Source organism: Neodiprion pinetum, chromosome 7, assembly GCF_021155775.2.
Source record: "Neodiprion pinetum isolate iyNeoPine1 chromosome 7, iyNeoPine1.2, whole genome shotgun sequence".
Lineage (NCBI taxonomy): Eukaryota > Metazoa > Arthropoda > Insecta > Hymenoptera > Diprionidae > Neodiprion > Neodiprion pinetum.
The window spans coordinates 21,473,300-21,489,459 of record NC_060238.1 but is presented as its reverse complement, the minus strand read 5'-3'; the positions used below and the strand labels follow the sequence as shown (position 1 = coordinate 21,489,459).

Genomic DNA, 16,160 nt, shown 5'->3' with positions numbered 1-16,160 from the left:
AGTATAGACCACGCGATCGAAAGGTTAGAACAAATTTCAAAACGACACGTCTATCTTACGTATAATTCTACGGGAATTTTATTTGCTCCGCGTGGTAAATTAAAATTTCATGGAATATTGGGAATTTTTTTCATAGCGTGAAAAATTTGCGAGTTTCCTGAGGATGGAAAAACTCTTGGGACGCAATACGGTGAATCTTGCATGAAATTTTCACCGTATTTTTCATATATATATATATATATATATATATATATATATATATATATATATATATATATATAGAATAAATTTTTTTTTTTTTCATCAAAAAATACTATAACTTTTTACCGTTTGAGATATTGTTACAATTGGGATATTGCTGGCGATGTAATTGCACTAACTTGCAAAATAAATTGTTTATGTTCTACATTTTTCGTTAAAGTTCGATTACGATTTTATATTAACGCTATACTGCATATTTCCGCTTTTCTTTGACATTCACGGCCCGTAAGTATACGAATTTTTTAATTTAAAAAATAAACTCTGGGGTCTCTTTTTAGATAATTCAATGCCCTGCAAGAATATGCCTGGAAAAAATTTTCACCTCAAACAGTTCAATAGTTACAGTATTTTTGATGCAAGAAAATTTTTTGCGTTTTATTGAAATGGGAAATTTCAAATGGCCACCGACACCTTTTAAAATTGAGCAAAAATTTCTTCTATTATAAAATTATACGTATTTCACTGCGTTGATAAAGAAGCTTTTGTAAGTTATTTTATTAATTCATTTTTACAAATTTATCATCCAAAGTATTGTTCTGCAGAGACGAGGGAAAAAAAAAAAAAAAACAAAACGATCTTTTTCTCCACAAGAAGCTAGAATAATGTTAAAAATTGCAGAGATTAAAGTTACATCACGTTTCGCGGTTGGATAAGGTGAGAAAAAGTGATTCGATGTAAAGTAAAAAAAAAGGGGTGGGGGGAGCGGGAGACAATCGAAACGCAGTAGCTGTTTTCGTGATTTTTTTTTTATTTTTTTTCATTTTTTCTTACGATTATCATCGTCATCCCTTATCGGGAAACTGAGACACCACGGGGTTTCCGATGACGCAAACATCGGGAAGGTGAGAAATAACGAAGGATCGGTGGGGCGTAAGATCCGCGTGACGGTTGGAGGGAAAGTAGGAAGACAGCTGGCAAAGTGTAAAGTGATGCGCCGAGACCGGAGGGTGAAAATCTTGTTAGCACGATCCATCATTAACGCGAGATACTCGACGCGCCCTTGGTTTCAGGGGGATGAGAGAGAGCTGAGTTTCTATTATCCGCTGCGTGGTTGTTAATTTGCGGCTGGCATGTTATTTATAAAGCCTCTTAAATAACTGCCCATGTTATATATATATATATATATATATATATATATATATATATATATGGTAACCTCCTCGTTTCTAATATTCAATCAATTTTAATATAATATCTTAAACTTGAAAATTTTCACGCGACTTCGATTGCCAAGAGTGTAAATTTTGTTATTCATCCGGTCGATTATTCGTAAAATTATTACATTTAAGGATTTACTCGCTCTACATTCTCAACCGAAAGATAAACATCGTACAAACATCAGTCGAAATAAAGATGATAAGAAGATTAAGATTTCAATAATAATAATAATTCCCAAAAGTTATCAATAAATTGTTTAAACGAAAGCTTTTAGGGAATGTTTTTTGTTTTTACGTGTAATGAATTCGTTGTTTTTTCCTGGCATACGCGTGAATTTTATAAACAACTCTCTCGTTATTTTGAAATTTCCGTTTTCGAAAATTTTTAAAATCTGTATTCACGGAACCATCCGTTCAATGCCCCGGGAACTTTCTAAATGTAACGTAAACAACGTTTTTACAAAAACGTATCCAAAATTCACGATTTATCATCGATTTTTCAAAATCAAAAAATTTTCGAAGATGAAAATTTCAATGTAATGAACAAATTCTAGCAAAATTCACGCGCGTTCAGACGAATCAACGAATTCATTTCACACCATAAAAATAAAAAAACATTCTCCATAAATTTGTTAAATAACGTTTTGCTTAAACAATTTATTGATAACAATTTTGGGCGCTATTATTATTGAAATGTTATTTTTTTTTTGCGATTCCCACCTGATCATAAAGTGTTCGATATCGTCGACGAGACTCAATTTTGGTTGAGAATGTATAGTCAATTTTATTTTTATTTTATTTTTCGACCACTTCGTCCCAAATTCTCATTTCACGCGAGTTTTCAGTTTTCAAAAAGTCACGACAATCTTGTCACTCCGTAATCCTGCAGATTTAAAATTATGGAATTACAAAAAAAAAAAATGTTACATAGCACGCGCAAAAAATGAATAAACAAATAAATAAATAAACAAAAAATTAAAAAATTAAAATAAACAAAAAAACAAAAATGAGAGCGGGGAAAAAAGATTGTCCAGTGTTATTTAGGAGCATGTTGTTGTATCATTTTTTTTTCTCGTGTGTAATTGTTGTTCCTTTTTTTTTTTGCCCAGTTTCATCACGTTGATGAAAATATTTTCACCGAATGCGTTGCAATGTGTTTGCTCAACTAAAAGCTGAGAAGGTGTGTTCAAATATTTGATATAATTAGCGTCCTCGTCGCGTTTGCTCAAATTCTTCGCCCTTTTGCGCGGGTTGAGAGGGGCGCGTATCTTTTCACGCCTTTGAAAAGATACATAAATGTATAACGAGTTACAATTATAACGACGGATAATAATTAATTCAAACCTGGATCGTTGTAAGTAACTCGTTTATTACGCTGCGCGTTATACGTGAAAGATTTTTGCTTCATTGAAACTCGTTCGATAAAGTATTATAAAATGAAAGCGACGAAAATTTATCAATTTTTCATATTTCGTGCGCGAAAAATTTTGAAACGGTAAAAAAATTACGTTATCTGCGCTAGTGTTTCGAATAATTTTCCCGTTATTTTATCGAAGCACAACGTATTTTTCCACATCGATTTTCAACGGTTAATGGGAAAGAGAAACGTTAAAATGTAGATCACAATTTTGTTTCAAGTTACATATCGAAATAACGATTAGGAATAATAAAAAAAAAAAAAAAAAAAAAAGATCCTGTGATTCTTCTCAGTGGATAATTTTTCTTTTTATTCCACTTTGGTTTTCCGCTGTTTTATTTCTCCCTCTCTGATAATTTTTCTCATTCTCCTTTTCCTGAATCACATCTATCTCTCTCTCCCCCAATTCTCCGTTTCAATGTTTTTTTCTCCCCCTATCAATTTCTTCACTTTTATACTCAAAGGAGTTTCGAGAATGGCACTTCAATCGCTGCTGGCGGTGGCAGATTGCGTAAATTCCTGAACGAGAAACTCTGAGGTTAGTTAATACATAGGCGAAAGAGGTGCCGTGCCACTTGACATACATGTACTTTAGATAAAAGGTCTTCGTTACTAACGAGATGAGAAAGAAAAAAAAAAAGAATACTAAGAAAGTGGCAAAAAAAAAAAAAAAAAAAACAGGATTAAGAAGGGAGTAAAATAAATGGTGGATAAAAAGAGAAGAATATTTTATGGAACTGTTAGTCACCTGACACTCGTTTAAATAAAATATATTCCGTGCACATTGGTTACTCTTACTTTTTTTTTTTTTTTCACCATTCATTCGAAAGTTTTTGTAATTACATGGAACGGTGAAATATTCATCAGATAAATTTTTCGAATTACCGATACGACGTCGATATCTCGTTTTTCTCGTTCGTCTCTTGGAGCCAGCGTTTCTCGTCTCGCTTCCCTTTCCATTCGTCCCCATGAGTTAATGGATAATATAAGCTGCGTGGTAGCGCCGATAAATATGGAAAATTAATTAACAGTTACGGTAGACGTCGTTGAGTACAAATAGGAAGGAGGGGCGAAATTTCGTCTGTAAATTAGCATACACACATACATACGTACATGCGTACATACATATATATATATATATATATACACACGTGTATATCCATAAAATCAAATTCGGCGTTAAAACGTTTGAAACAGGAAATTGTGCACCTGTGTGCCAAAGTTTAATACCTCAGATAAATTACAGGCGTGGAACATTAATCGAGCGGGTTATTTCCTCCCACAGATTTCTGTAACGTAAAACGATTAAAGTTGGGCGGGAATCGGCATCTCGAATAATCCAGCTTCAGAGAATTGCATGCGCGGTTCGCCGGGAATACTATAACTTGCCACGTTTCCCGTGCGGTCGTAGGGCAGCTTCCCTTTCAAGTTTCTATTTCGAAGATTTCACGAAAGGTCGGAATATTTTCACGGAATTGGTTCGACGAAGCGCGGTTTTTAATTTTTATTCAAATTTATCCAAACCGTCCGAACTTTCGTGACTCTGGTGAAAATAATTGTTTATTGTATGATGTGACGGTGATTTTTTTCAAGGGCATACACCGACTACGATTACAAAGATTACACGAATTTTAAAGAGATTACAATGATTACAAAGAGATTGAAAGAATCACTGAGACTCGAGATAACGCCAAGATTACAAAGATTACCAAAAGACGGCAAAGATTGTACGAAAATTACACGGATTGCAGAGAGTTTATAATGATCACAAAGAGATCACAAGAATCGCAAAGATTCCAGAGACAGCAAATATTACACGAAGATCACACGGGTTGCAAAGATATTACAAGGATTACAAAGGGATTGAAAGAATAACGAAGATTCGAGAGACAGAAAAAGATTACAAAGTTTTCCAAAAAATTGTAAACGTTGCACGAAGGTAGATGAATTGTAAAGAGATTGCAATTATTACAAAGGGATTACAAGAATCACGCAGTTTCCAGAGAAAGGTTACAAAGATTACCGAAAGGCTGCAAGGATAATATGAAAATTCATATGAATTTTTAAGAGAATACAAAGATTACAAAAATATTACAAGAATCACTAAGATTCCAGAAAGCGCGAAAATTACAAAGATTGCGAAAAAACTGCAGAGATTACACGAAGATTACACGGATTGCAAAGAGATTAAAAATGACTAGAAAGAGATTACAAGGATCACAAAGATTTCAGAGTACAGAAATGATTACAAAGATTACAAAAAAGACTGCAAAGATGACGCGAGTATGACATGGATTGCAATGAGATTACAAGCAACGACAATTGATTATCATAGTGATCACAAGTATTCTAAAAATAACATGACCGGTACAACGAGAATCTAGGTATTAAAAACGATTACAAAGTATTACAAGAGATTAGATGAGATTAAATGACGTATGTAGACCAGGTTTACAAACAACGATTAAGCCCTTTACATTCCTTGTGATATATTTAGAAGGAGGACATATTCTCACACGCGTGTCAAGAAAGTCCGCGTCCATTCTCTCGGAAAAGCATACAAGAATCAGACGCAAGTATAGACGTAAGAAATACGGAAAAGAAAATAAGGAGAAATATTTGGTAAATAAAAATGTCATGATTACAGGACCCTGCTTTTCCGGAACAATGATTTGCACGGTTGGTTTAACTGCCCGGTAGAAATATATAACATAATGGCGAAAGAGAATCGAGGGCCGAAACTGCAGCCGCAGAAGGATCAGAGAAATGAAAAGAACAAGGAGGAATGGAGGAAGCCAGGATAACGTAAGGCTCGGGAGTCCTCTCGAAAAACCGAGATCCTTTTTTACGGGAAAATCTGCCGCACTGTGCGACGTGTAAACCTGCACCAATGCACACGGGGTTGTCCGAAAGAAAGCGAATAAAATTCTGCCCGCAGCTTGAATTCTTTTACCTTTGTTTCTGATTCCATGAAATTACCGTCAACGATTTTTTTTTTTTCACATTTTTTTCTGCGTGCGACGACAGAATCATTTTTTCAGTATTTTTTGGGGGAAAAAAACAATTTGAAGCTTTGGTTTTTTTTTTCTTTGAAACTATTAAGTCTTGACCACCAAAGAAGAGTCATAGTCAGACTTTTTGGAAACGAGAATGAAAAATTTTGTTGCAGAAACTTCAAACCTTGGAAAGGTAAAAAAAAAATAAATAAATAAATAAATAAAATATAGCAAAGTCAAAAGAAATATCGAAATCAACAAAAATGTAGAAAATTGTGACGTTCACATTTCACATTTTGAAATGATTACTAAAGTTTCGAAACGCTGAAAGTGAAAAAAATATATGTAGAACACCATAACACAGAATAGTCAGAATAAATATAAAAACTAATCGAAAATTATCAAAATTATAATCATTTTACCCCTCGTTTTTTTCCATTTTATTTTTTTTTTTTTTGGCTCGTCACATTTCAGGAATCAGATTTTTGAGTTTTCAAAAATTCGTTATAAATTGTAACACCCCCATCTTGTGCTCACTCAATTTTTCGACCCTGACGCGCTTATTATAAATGGAGGAAATGTAGGAAAAACTGAGTAAAAAAAAAAAAAAACAACAATAATAAACAAATAAATAAAAAATCACGATATCGGAACAGAACTTTTTCAATTTTCGTTTTTGACTACCACATAAATTGCGCACACGCAATATTCAGACGTATTGAACGCACCGTACCGAGTCGAAAAACATCTTGTTTATAGACAGAGTTTCGGGAACACCTTAAGACAACGTTAAAAGAATTAACAATGTCGTGGGGTTTGAGGGTTCGAGCCCATTGTTCATGGACAACGACATCGATCACTGTTGTTAGCTACCGGACGACAGACTTTCTATTTTATTCATTTTTTCTTACCCCCAGCAAGTTTGACGATAAATCAGAAGATCAGGTTCGTTGTCTTCCCGCCTCAAAAAATACTGGATTTAATTATTTGAAAAAAAAAAAACAAAAGTAAATGGAAGAAAGTGAGTTGATACAAATTCGGGCACGTGATTTATGGGATTTGTATCGTCTAGGGGCAAAGAGAGTTGACGATAAGCTGTACGTACAAAAATCGGAGGAGTAAAAAAAAAAAAAAAAGATGCAGCCGGTTCTGAGGGAGAAAATATTTTATTTATTCTTCCACCGCAAGAGGCGCGTATTTATTTACATGCTTTTATACTTTGCCGACAGAACTTCCAGGATATTCATCATTGTTTGTCAGGTTCCGAAGCGAATTGAGGAAAAAGAGACACATCCAGTAATTTTATACTCATTTTTCAATTTCACCATCTACAAAAAAATTTTTATGATATTCATTGTAAAGTGTTGATCGCAGATGAAAAAATTTCACTCTTGTTTCCGGTGAGATTTTAAAACCGAGTCGCAAGCTTCGGCTTCGCTATAGGTCGATTTTTGATAGTTTTGGTTTTTTTATTTCAAGAAAAAAAGATGGCTTCTTCAAAGGTTTTTCTGAAAATTTTGGAAAACTGAATCAGGTCCTAATTGTTTTTGAAAACCTTTTTTAGGATTCATGGTCAAGAATTAATATCGCCAATCAGTGAAATCCGAGTCAAATATTTTGTTTCTCTCTGGTAGTTCGAAAAATTACAATTTGAAATGATGTGTGAATTACGTATATCGGCACATTTTGTATTATTCGTCCGAAATCTTTCAAATTCACTAAAAATCATTCTTAATCCTCCGTACCAAAGATGTTTAATTTTTTTTTTTTAGCGAATCTGCTTATACGTCGAAAAAAAATCACCCCTTGTATTCAAATTTGAAGAGTAAATATAATTAACTTTATGATACATTCTTTGAATATTACATGGAAGCGAATATCGGTCGAAATCAAACGGCTCGTATATTTGCATATACCGAGCAATGTTTACGTATATATCAAGTGAATATATTCACTCGTCGGTCTGTTTCAACAATCTTTCATTGCGAATTCAAACATAAATTAGATATGGATGACGAAAAAAAAGTAAAAAGAATAAAAAAAAAAAAAAAAAATTCACAGTGTGACCTGAAACTGCAATTTGAGCAGTGATAAAACCCGTTTCGAAAAAGAAAACCGTGCATTCGCAAATTGGCCGAGTCACAAAAAGTTGGATGATAAAAATAAGTTTGCGAAAGATTTCGGGATTTCTAAAGGTCTGAGTGAAATCCGTTCGTGAAATTTTCCGAGACTGGATGCGAAGTTGCAGAAATTTAGAAAAATAAGCCCGGCCACTGTAAACGCACTGGAATTGTATAAATATTTTCGTCGGTCCCGATTGGCAAAGATAGAATTCCAGATTATTCGATGGATTCTGAGATTTCTCAAGTAAAAGTGCAGCCGTCTTGTCGCCTGAGCTTTGCGATTCGATCAAACAGACTATGCAACGTTTTGCATATACTGCAAGCTACAAGGAATGCGGAAAATCTTACAAGTTTATGCCGCCGTAAAAGAGCTGCGGAAAATCTGCACGATGAAATTCAATTTCGCAATTTCACCGGTAAACTTTCTTCTTCTTTTTCTCACTGCTCGTTGAAAAATTTCTGCTCACCGTCAAATATTCCCGGGCAGGGAGAAAAAAAAAAAAAAAGAACAACAAGGAAAAAAAAAACCAACCGCAGGTTTCAAGTTCAAGTAGAGAAAAAAGAAAAAGAATAATACCCAATTCGAATTTTGAACTGCTAATTCAGATTAGTGATCAACGATTTTAAGCCCCTCGGATACCATGTTATATGAAATTATTTAGATTTTTTTTTTTTTATTTTGAACCACTAAGATGGATCTACGGTTAGAAATTTTCGAATTCTGAACTTGGATTCGTTATCGTTGACCCAAAAACTCACCGCCAACCAATTTCTACTAAAATCAGAATATTCTTAGATGTTTTTTTCCACCATATTGGATCGCCATTTTGGATTTCGAAATTTGTATTCAGATTCGTGATCAGCCACCCGACAAACCGTCGAATGTCAATTTTCATCAAAATCCAACTGTTTTTAGTTTTCAAAAAATTTTATCACATACATGCATACAGACAGCGTCTATCTGAAAATGAATGGAGGTGATTTTCCAAACTTCGAAACATGGAGATTTAGTGAAAACTCGACTTCTCATTTTCGGAGTGATCAACAATAACTCCCTTTTATCTCTAAAAGACCGAGAAAAGGGAATTTAAAACAGTAAAAAAATTGCGATCACCGAACAGTAGCTTCACACAAAAAGTCGATCGATGAATCTATCGTTTGTATAAATAAACGCCGTTTATTTTAATCCTACATATTTGATGCGGCAATTCTTCACCGCCTATTTTTCGATCGAAAATAGCCTTGGCGATAATTCAATCCGTAACAGTATGTGTATATGCATATATATTAGGGTGAGCCAAAAAAACTAACCTATCGAATCTATGGTTTTAAAAAGACCTATTTACTGGGACAAAAAATTCTCCCGATTGGAAAATTCTTTACCTCTATTTTAAAAGGTGTCGCTGGCCGTTTGAAATTTCCCATTCAAATAGCGTACAAAAAAACATTTTTTTCATTAAACTGTTGTAACATCTGAACCGTTTGAATTAAGAAAATTTCTCCAAGCATATTCTTGCACGGCATTAAATTCTCTAAAAAAAAAAGGACCCTGGAGTTGATTTTTTAGATTCCAAATTCGTATACTTACGGGCCGTGAAAATCTAAGAAAAGCGAAAATATGCAGTATAGCGTTAATAGAAAATTATAATCGAACTTTGACGAAAAATGAAGAACAGGAACAGTTTGTTTTCCAAGTAGCGCAATTACATCGCCAGCAATATCCTAATTGTAGCAAACAAAGTTTTATCAACAATTAAAAAGAATATCAATGTTTGAAAATGCAATAAGAAATGAATAAATGAATTAAAACTCTACTCCTTTGACGAATCTAGTTTATAAACAACATCTTTCACACACCTCGTTTCACTTTAGTTTAAGTTTTTTCACTTAGTATGGATATTTTCAATCGTAGAGCCCTAAAACTGCATATTTCTGCATTTCTTAGACTTTCACAGCCCGTGAGTATGCGAATTTTCGAGTCTAGAAAATCTGCTCGGGGCCTTTTTTTTTAGAGAATTTAATGCCCTACAAGAATATGCCTTGAAAATTTTGCCATCTCAAACAGTTCGAAAGTTATAGCATTTTTAATGCAAAAAAATTTTTTTTTTCCAAACGGTAGGATTTTTTTTCTCAGTAAACAGATCCCTTTAAGACCATAGATTCGAAAGGTTGGTTTTTAAAACTTTTCAACTATATTCCAGCGATAAATATATTCGACTGTGGGAAACACGGGTGCATCAAACACGCGGCTAGTGGTAGACCACCGATTTGAGGACAGCTCTAAATCCCTTACGAAACGCGTTGCCCGGCCGTAACTTTGACAGTTTCCAACGAGTAGAATTGACACTTCGTACAAGAGCGTCGTCGCAAGCAGTCGCCATGAAATTTCACCTCACGATAATTCAGTCTGACGTAACGAATCCTATCAGTTCGCCTATTACATCCATTCGACCATTCCGTGCCTTTTTTATTTTCAAAATTACGAAGTCATTTTTTCTCGCCTCGATTTCGATCATTCGTTCAAAATATCGGGAGAGGCTTGTGAGCAACTAGTTTTATTTCACCTTTTCCAGGCACACAAATACGATTATATTATTTTTTCGGCAAACAGAGGGCACAAAAATTCCTCAAAAGCTTCTGAGATCTCTTGAGATCCTATTAAATCTTCTAAAACCGCACACGACATCATTTCAAAGTATAATGTTACATGTATATTCTGAAACGTTTCTGAAGTATTTTTATTGTAGGTATAACGACCGTATGAAATCCCTGAAATTGCAATTGTAAATCATCGAAATCACTAAAGCCACGTTATTTCTTTTTGAATCAAACGAAATCTTATAGAATTATATTTTAAATTCCCACGATCCGAAGTGAAGATGAGATGTTTTTAAATCTCGACCAAACCTCCTCAAATCCTTGGAACTGTATTGCTAATTATTTGCCGCAGTGATTTGAAATTGCTTGAAATCCTTGAAAATATTTTAAGTCCAAGTAAACATTTGTAAATTTTTTATCAACATCTCACGCCGCATAAATTTCATCGTTAATTGAATCGCGTTTAATTTCTGAATTCGATCGTGCATAAAAAACGAAATGTGCGAAAAAAAAAAGAAATGAAACCACGCCAAAAATTAATCACTGCCGCGATCGGCTTTTCCAGTATTTCGAAACGAGAACGAGACCCGGAAGCTTCCCGCTATTGCATATCGACCTTTTTACCCTGTAAATGATCCTCGTTGCACACTTTATATGGGCGAAATTAAATCCCATCTACACGCGCAAATAACGCTTCATTTCTATCACTCTGCTTTTCGTAAATACTCCACTTTCTATTTACCACTCGCATATACGCATCGCCTGACGATACAATTTTCCATATCGGTAACGTCCTGAAAGAGTTCGAAAAAAAGATGAACTAACAGTCGAAAGGTCGAAAAGTAAAAATGAGACAGCGGATCGATGAAACGCGCGAAGAGGATAAAATGGGAAACGATATCCTGTCACTGTGTAAAAAAAAGTGAACTGAAGACAAAAAAAAAAAAAAAGACAAAAAGAAGAACAATTCAAATTTCTGTGAATCTGTTTCTGAGATTTTCGAAACATGTGAGAAAATTTCAAAAAGTCTTACAAGCATATATATTTGAAAAAATCTTTTACACGATGGAAAAATTCATAATAATATCAAGAGAATGACGTGATTTGAAAAAGTTCCGCGATGCGGCGCAAAAATGTAACGAAAATTTCGCGAAATTTCGAATGACTAATTGATTGATTTGTGTGAAAGCTGTATTCGAACGACCGCTAACAGCTTCTTTTCCTCTGACGGTGATCGTTTGCTTTGGTATACGAAATTCGATGAAGCTTAATTATCGTGAAACCGTGGAAAAAAAATTCTTGCTTTTCGTTAATCAGATACAGCCCAGCTTCAAAGTATCGAATTTTGACGAGCGCTGTAATTTGGTTATATCGTTTATAGTTTTGCTAGTGCGAAGCTTCTCGCATTTCGTATTTGAAAAGTGGGTCAATTAACGCTGACAGCTTACGAGTGGGGTTACAGGCTCATCGTGTACTCTGACAACATGGCGGGGAGCAGAGCTTCCGGAGTTTATATGAAAGTGTTTATTCATTCCGAAGGGACAATCTGGTCAATTGTTAAATTAGAACGGTACGCAGCATCGCATCGGGTCAGAAAAAAAAAAAAAAAAATAACTTCGAGAGTGGCGTGAAACGTTAAATTTTTCAACAGCTGTATTATTGACATTGAAAGTATTGCTCTAGAAACTCGAAAGATTCGTGGTCACGTGACTTTGGGAATGAAATATGACGCAGGTTATATTTTTACAATACCTGTGCAAATAAAAAAAAGTCGGGCGTGAAATTTCGATATATAACACCGAGTTTTTAGTTATTGAAATGATCGAAAAAGAAAAAGATTGAATTTTTTTTTTCAAGACACATGTATCATACTTTAATCTAAATCTTGTTGATAGAAATTTTCGATCACATCTTTTTTAGTCATTTAAGTATAAAAAATTTCGGTATTATCAAAATCTCTCAGGGATTCCCGTCTGGATAGAAATTTTTTATAAATATGAAAAACCGTGCATCTTAGAAACCAAAGAATCATCTACTGACAATTTTTATACTCAAAGTGGGACAAAGTTTCTCCAAAGTTCGAACGTAATAAGTAAGTATGTACAATTTTCAGAGCATGTTTGGAAATGTAATAATTCCCACACAAAAATAAGAAATTCTATATTTCTTGAGGAACTTTTTTTTTTTACCGATAAATGCTCGAGACCGTATTTCTAATTCTTCATACACTCAAGGTGTGTGTCGACAGTTTGCGAACAGTAAATTTTCGCAACAAGTTCGTCAACTCTCCACGATTAATCATCGTGAAATAATCTCTTTGAATTTCTCGCGATTACGAGAAGGTATTTTTCACACCGATAGACACACTGATTTCACCCAAGCATCCCGTCACTGTCACCAACAGAGTAAATGAAAACATTAATTCTGTAATGTGAAGTACAGGCAAAATGCAATGAACTCCCATCAGTTTCCTGACACCTCGGATTTCAAAGGTCGAGAAGCGGCGACAAAAAAGAAATTAGAAAAAAAAAAAAAAAGAAAAATTAAAAACAAAAATAAGCAAACAGTTTGCAAAAAGTTCGCTTATTCGTCACGATCAATCATCTTTTGGAAGATCGAGAAAATTTTTCACAGCGGTCGCACTTCCCGATTTTTGCCAAGTATCCCACCGCTGTCACCAAAAAATCTCGAAAATTCGAATAGCGACGAAGTTACGAATAGAATTCGTCGAATCGACGCGTCAATCTCCGCTCCGTACTTAGAGTTTCTTCAATTTTCCTCCCAATGATGATGAACTTGAAAGAACATAGAAGTTCCGTACCTGCTTCACGTGAATCGTTGCAAGAAAAAGAACGTTCAGCTATTTCGAAAAGCCGCGGGTTATAACGAAAGGACGCCGTCGTCATGGTGAGTGGAGGGGATCGATATTATGGTGGGGATGTTGGGAGGGTTGAACGAGGCGCTGGCAACCCGCTTCGTAGGGATGATGCGGGGGCGGACACAGCCTCCGAGCTTCGCGGCGCCGTTAGCTGGACCAGTTACTCTCCGTTCGTAGACGAAGCTTGTCGTGCGAAGGTGACAGACAATGCGGCAGGTGTTTCATCGGTGCCTAAAATTCTAACCTGCGAATCGCGAGGCCTGCAACCGGTTAAAGGTCGCGTTGAGCTTTCGAGCCATTGAGAAGAAGAAGAAGAAGAAAAAGCTCCCTCAATTCTGTGATACTGGGTCGACGTTGACTAGCTAAAAGCGTGGATTCGGGAGCAGCGTCAACGAATCCTTCGTCCCCGAGTCCGACGACAGGGCGAACATCCCCTGGACAAAATCGAGCAAGAAAGCTCGGTAAGAAAGCTCCCAGTGGTGACGGTCGGAAGCCCTGGTCCTCGAAAGTGTCGAGGGTCTTCTCCGAGATCAGCAGCCGGCGCAATCTAACTTGGTAAACGGTTTTTGGCCGCTCGAGGTTAATGCCGCGTTAAGAGAGAGAGAGAGAGAGAGAGAGAGAGAGAGAGAGCGAGAGAGAGAGACCAGGAATTACGACCCGTCGACCCGGCTCCAGTGGTTCCTGCAGTTCAACCGGAAGAAGACCGACTTGAGGTCAGCCTCGTGTTTAAGGTCATAGTTGAAGAAACTCTCTTCGCCTGTGAAGGGCTGGGTGGGTGGGTGGGGGGGTAGGAGGAATTGTGTTGTGATTTTGTGATACCCTCGTCTCTCGTCCGTGATTAAACCTGTCCAAGGGAAACCGCGAATGAATATCCTTCTTCAAGGACGCGAGGAAATTGCCACAATGAAAACCGGAAGCGGTGAGTTCAGTGCCTTTGCTCTTTACCTTGCGTGTTGTACCCAAAGTGTCACGTTTCGGTCTTCCCGGCATTCCGACGCCGCGAAGCGTCGCTTCGCAAGCTCGAACCTTGTCTATTAGGTGTTAAGCTCTGGTGCCACCATTGTCCTTTCGGCTTTGAACAATCGGTAATAGGTCAGAGGTGATTTATACGTATCGAACACATGAAACCTGAAAAACGGTTCGCAGGAATGAGTCAAGATTTTTCGGAAAATTTAGGACAACATTATGAGGTCAACGATTCCATGTCTAGATTAAACGATTTCCTACAATATTTAAAAATCTGAAAATAGCTCACAACGTTCGGCTGGTGGACGAGGAAAAAAAATTTTCTGCACTACTTGGGGAAAGAATGTCAACCATTTATTTTACAACCTGGGAACTTTTTTAAATCGTATCTTACAATCTTCACTGAACACTGGATATCAAGGAAGTGAAAATCGTCCTGCGGCGTGCTAAGTTCTATTCAAGTTCGTGTGCTGACAAGTCGGTTCGCTACCCTTTTTTAGAAATTACCGACCATCCTTTATCATTGATCATATAATGCTTCGTGACTCGATTAAAGGCATGGTTAGAAAAAGAAGCAAAATTGATAGTTTGAAATTAATGAATGCACGACATTCCAGAGACGATTAACTGCTTTTCGAATCACTTTTTATGAACAGTCAACACTTCAGTTGCTTTGACGTTCATTTTTATTCTTCTATACTTCATTCTTGCTCCCAAGAGTTTTATTTCTGAGTTCATCAAGGTGACCTTAAAACTCGCGATGTGACGGAGTAAAGATTTTATCGCTTTGCGAGCAGTGCAGAAATAGTGTATTACGCAACGAGTGTGCAAAATTTGTCATTGCCCGCGATATTTTTTTTTTTTTCTTACAACAAAAATGTAAAAATGTAAACGAGGTGCGCGTTTGGAAACAGCGAAAAATTTCTCTACCAGCGGCAAAATACTTATTCCACTAGTAGGGAAAAACAGTTTTTGCGCACTTCTTTAGTTAAAAAATAGCGTCTTTTGTTCATTTTCAGCAGGCGGTAAAAATCGCCTATTCTTACGTCAGAGTTTTCAGTAATTCTTGACGTTTTGAAACGAGGAACAAAAGTTGGAAATGTACAATAGACTGCATTTGAAATTGAGTCGTCGAGTTTATGGAGGTTTCAGTCTGAGACGTATGGCTCATCCGCGGAATCGTCAGCAGCTTTGAAGAACAATGGAACCGAGGGAAGCATTCTTAACCGCCTTTTACACCCACCGTTATCTCTCTCTCTCTCTCTCTCTCTCTCTCTCTCTCTCTCTCTCTCTCTCTCTCTCTCTCTCTCTCTCTCTCTCTCTCTCTCTCTCTCTCTCTCTCTCTCTCTCTCTCTTTCCGTCTTCTCTTTTTCTGTATATATACATATATGGGACATTCCGTGACATCTCGATCGAGATTCCACGTCGATGTCCCAGATTGGCTTTATAATTTTTCGTATTCAAGTATATGTCGAAAAACGCAATAGCAATTTTTTTCAGAATTTTTCAACCGAGCTTGTAACAAAAACTACCACTTTCGAAATATCTGAAAAAATTCACAAAAATCTTACCAAATACAACGAAATTTTTGATACGTTTCAGAAGACGGAGATTTCACAACTTCTAACGATGAATAAGAAGAATATAGACAAATAAATATTATCATCATCAAAATTACGTTATTATTATTATTATGAATAAAAAAGTTTGTGTTTCTTCCTACGTTAAAAATACAATCGACAAATAATAATTTCTTATTTCTCC

At 36.0% G+C, this 16,160-nt stretch overlaps 1 protein-coding gene across 5 annotated transcripts in view; it reads left to right on the top strand.

Annotated features, from left to right (window-relative positions):
- KaiR1D (Kainate-type ionotropic glutamate receptor subunit 1D) overlaps positions 1-16,160 on the top strand; it is a 259,204-nt gene that overhangs the window by 20,027 nt on the left and 223,017 nt on the right. For 4 of the 5 annotated variants that reach the window (XM_046633894.2, XM_046633889.2, XM_046633890.2 and 1 more), the window contains exon 1: positions 14,239-14,349. The exons of the other annotated variant lie outside the window; for it this stretch is intronic. The gene's annotated coding sequence lies outside the window, so the exon portion shown is untranslated. Of the gene's footprint in view, positions 1-14,238; positions 14,350-16,160 lie in introns of those variants that run through there. 5 annotated transcript variants of the gene reach the window in all.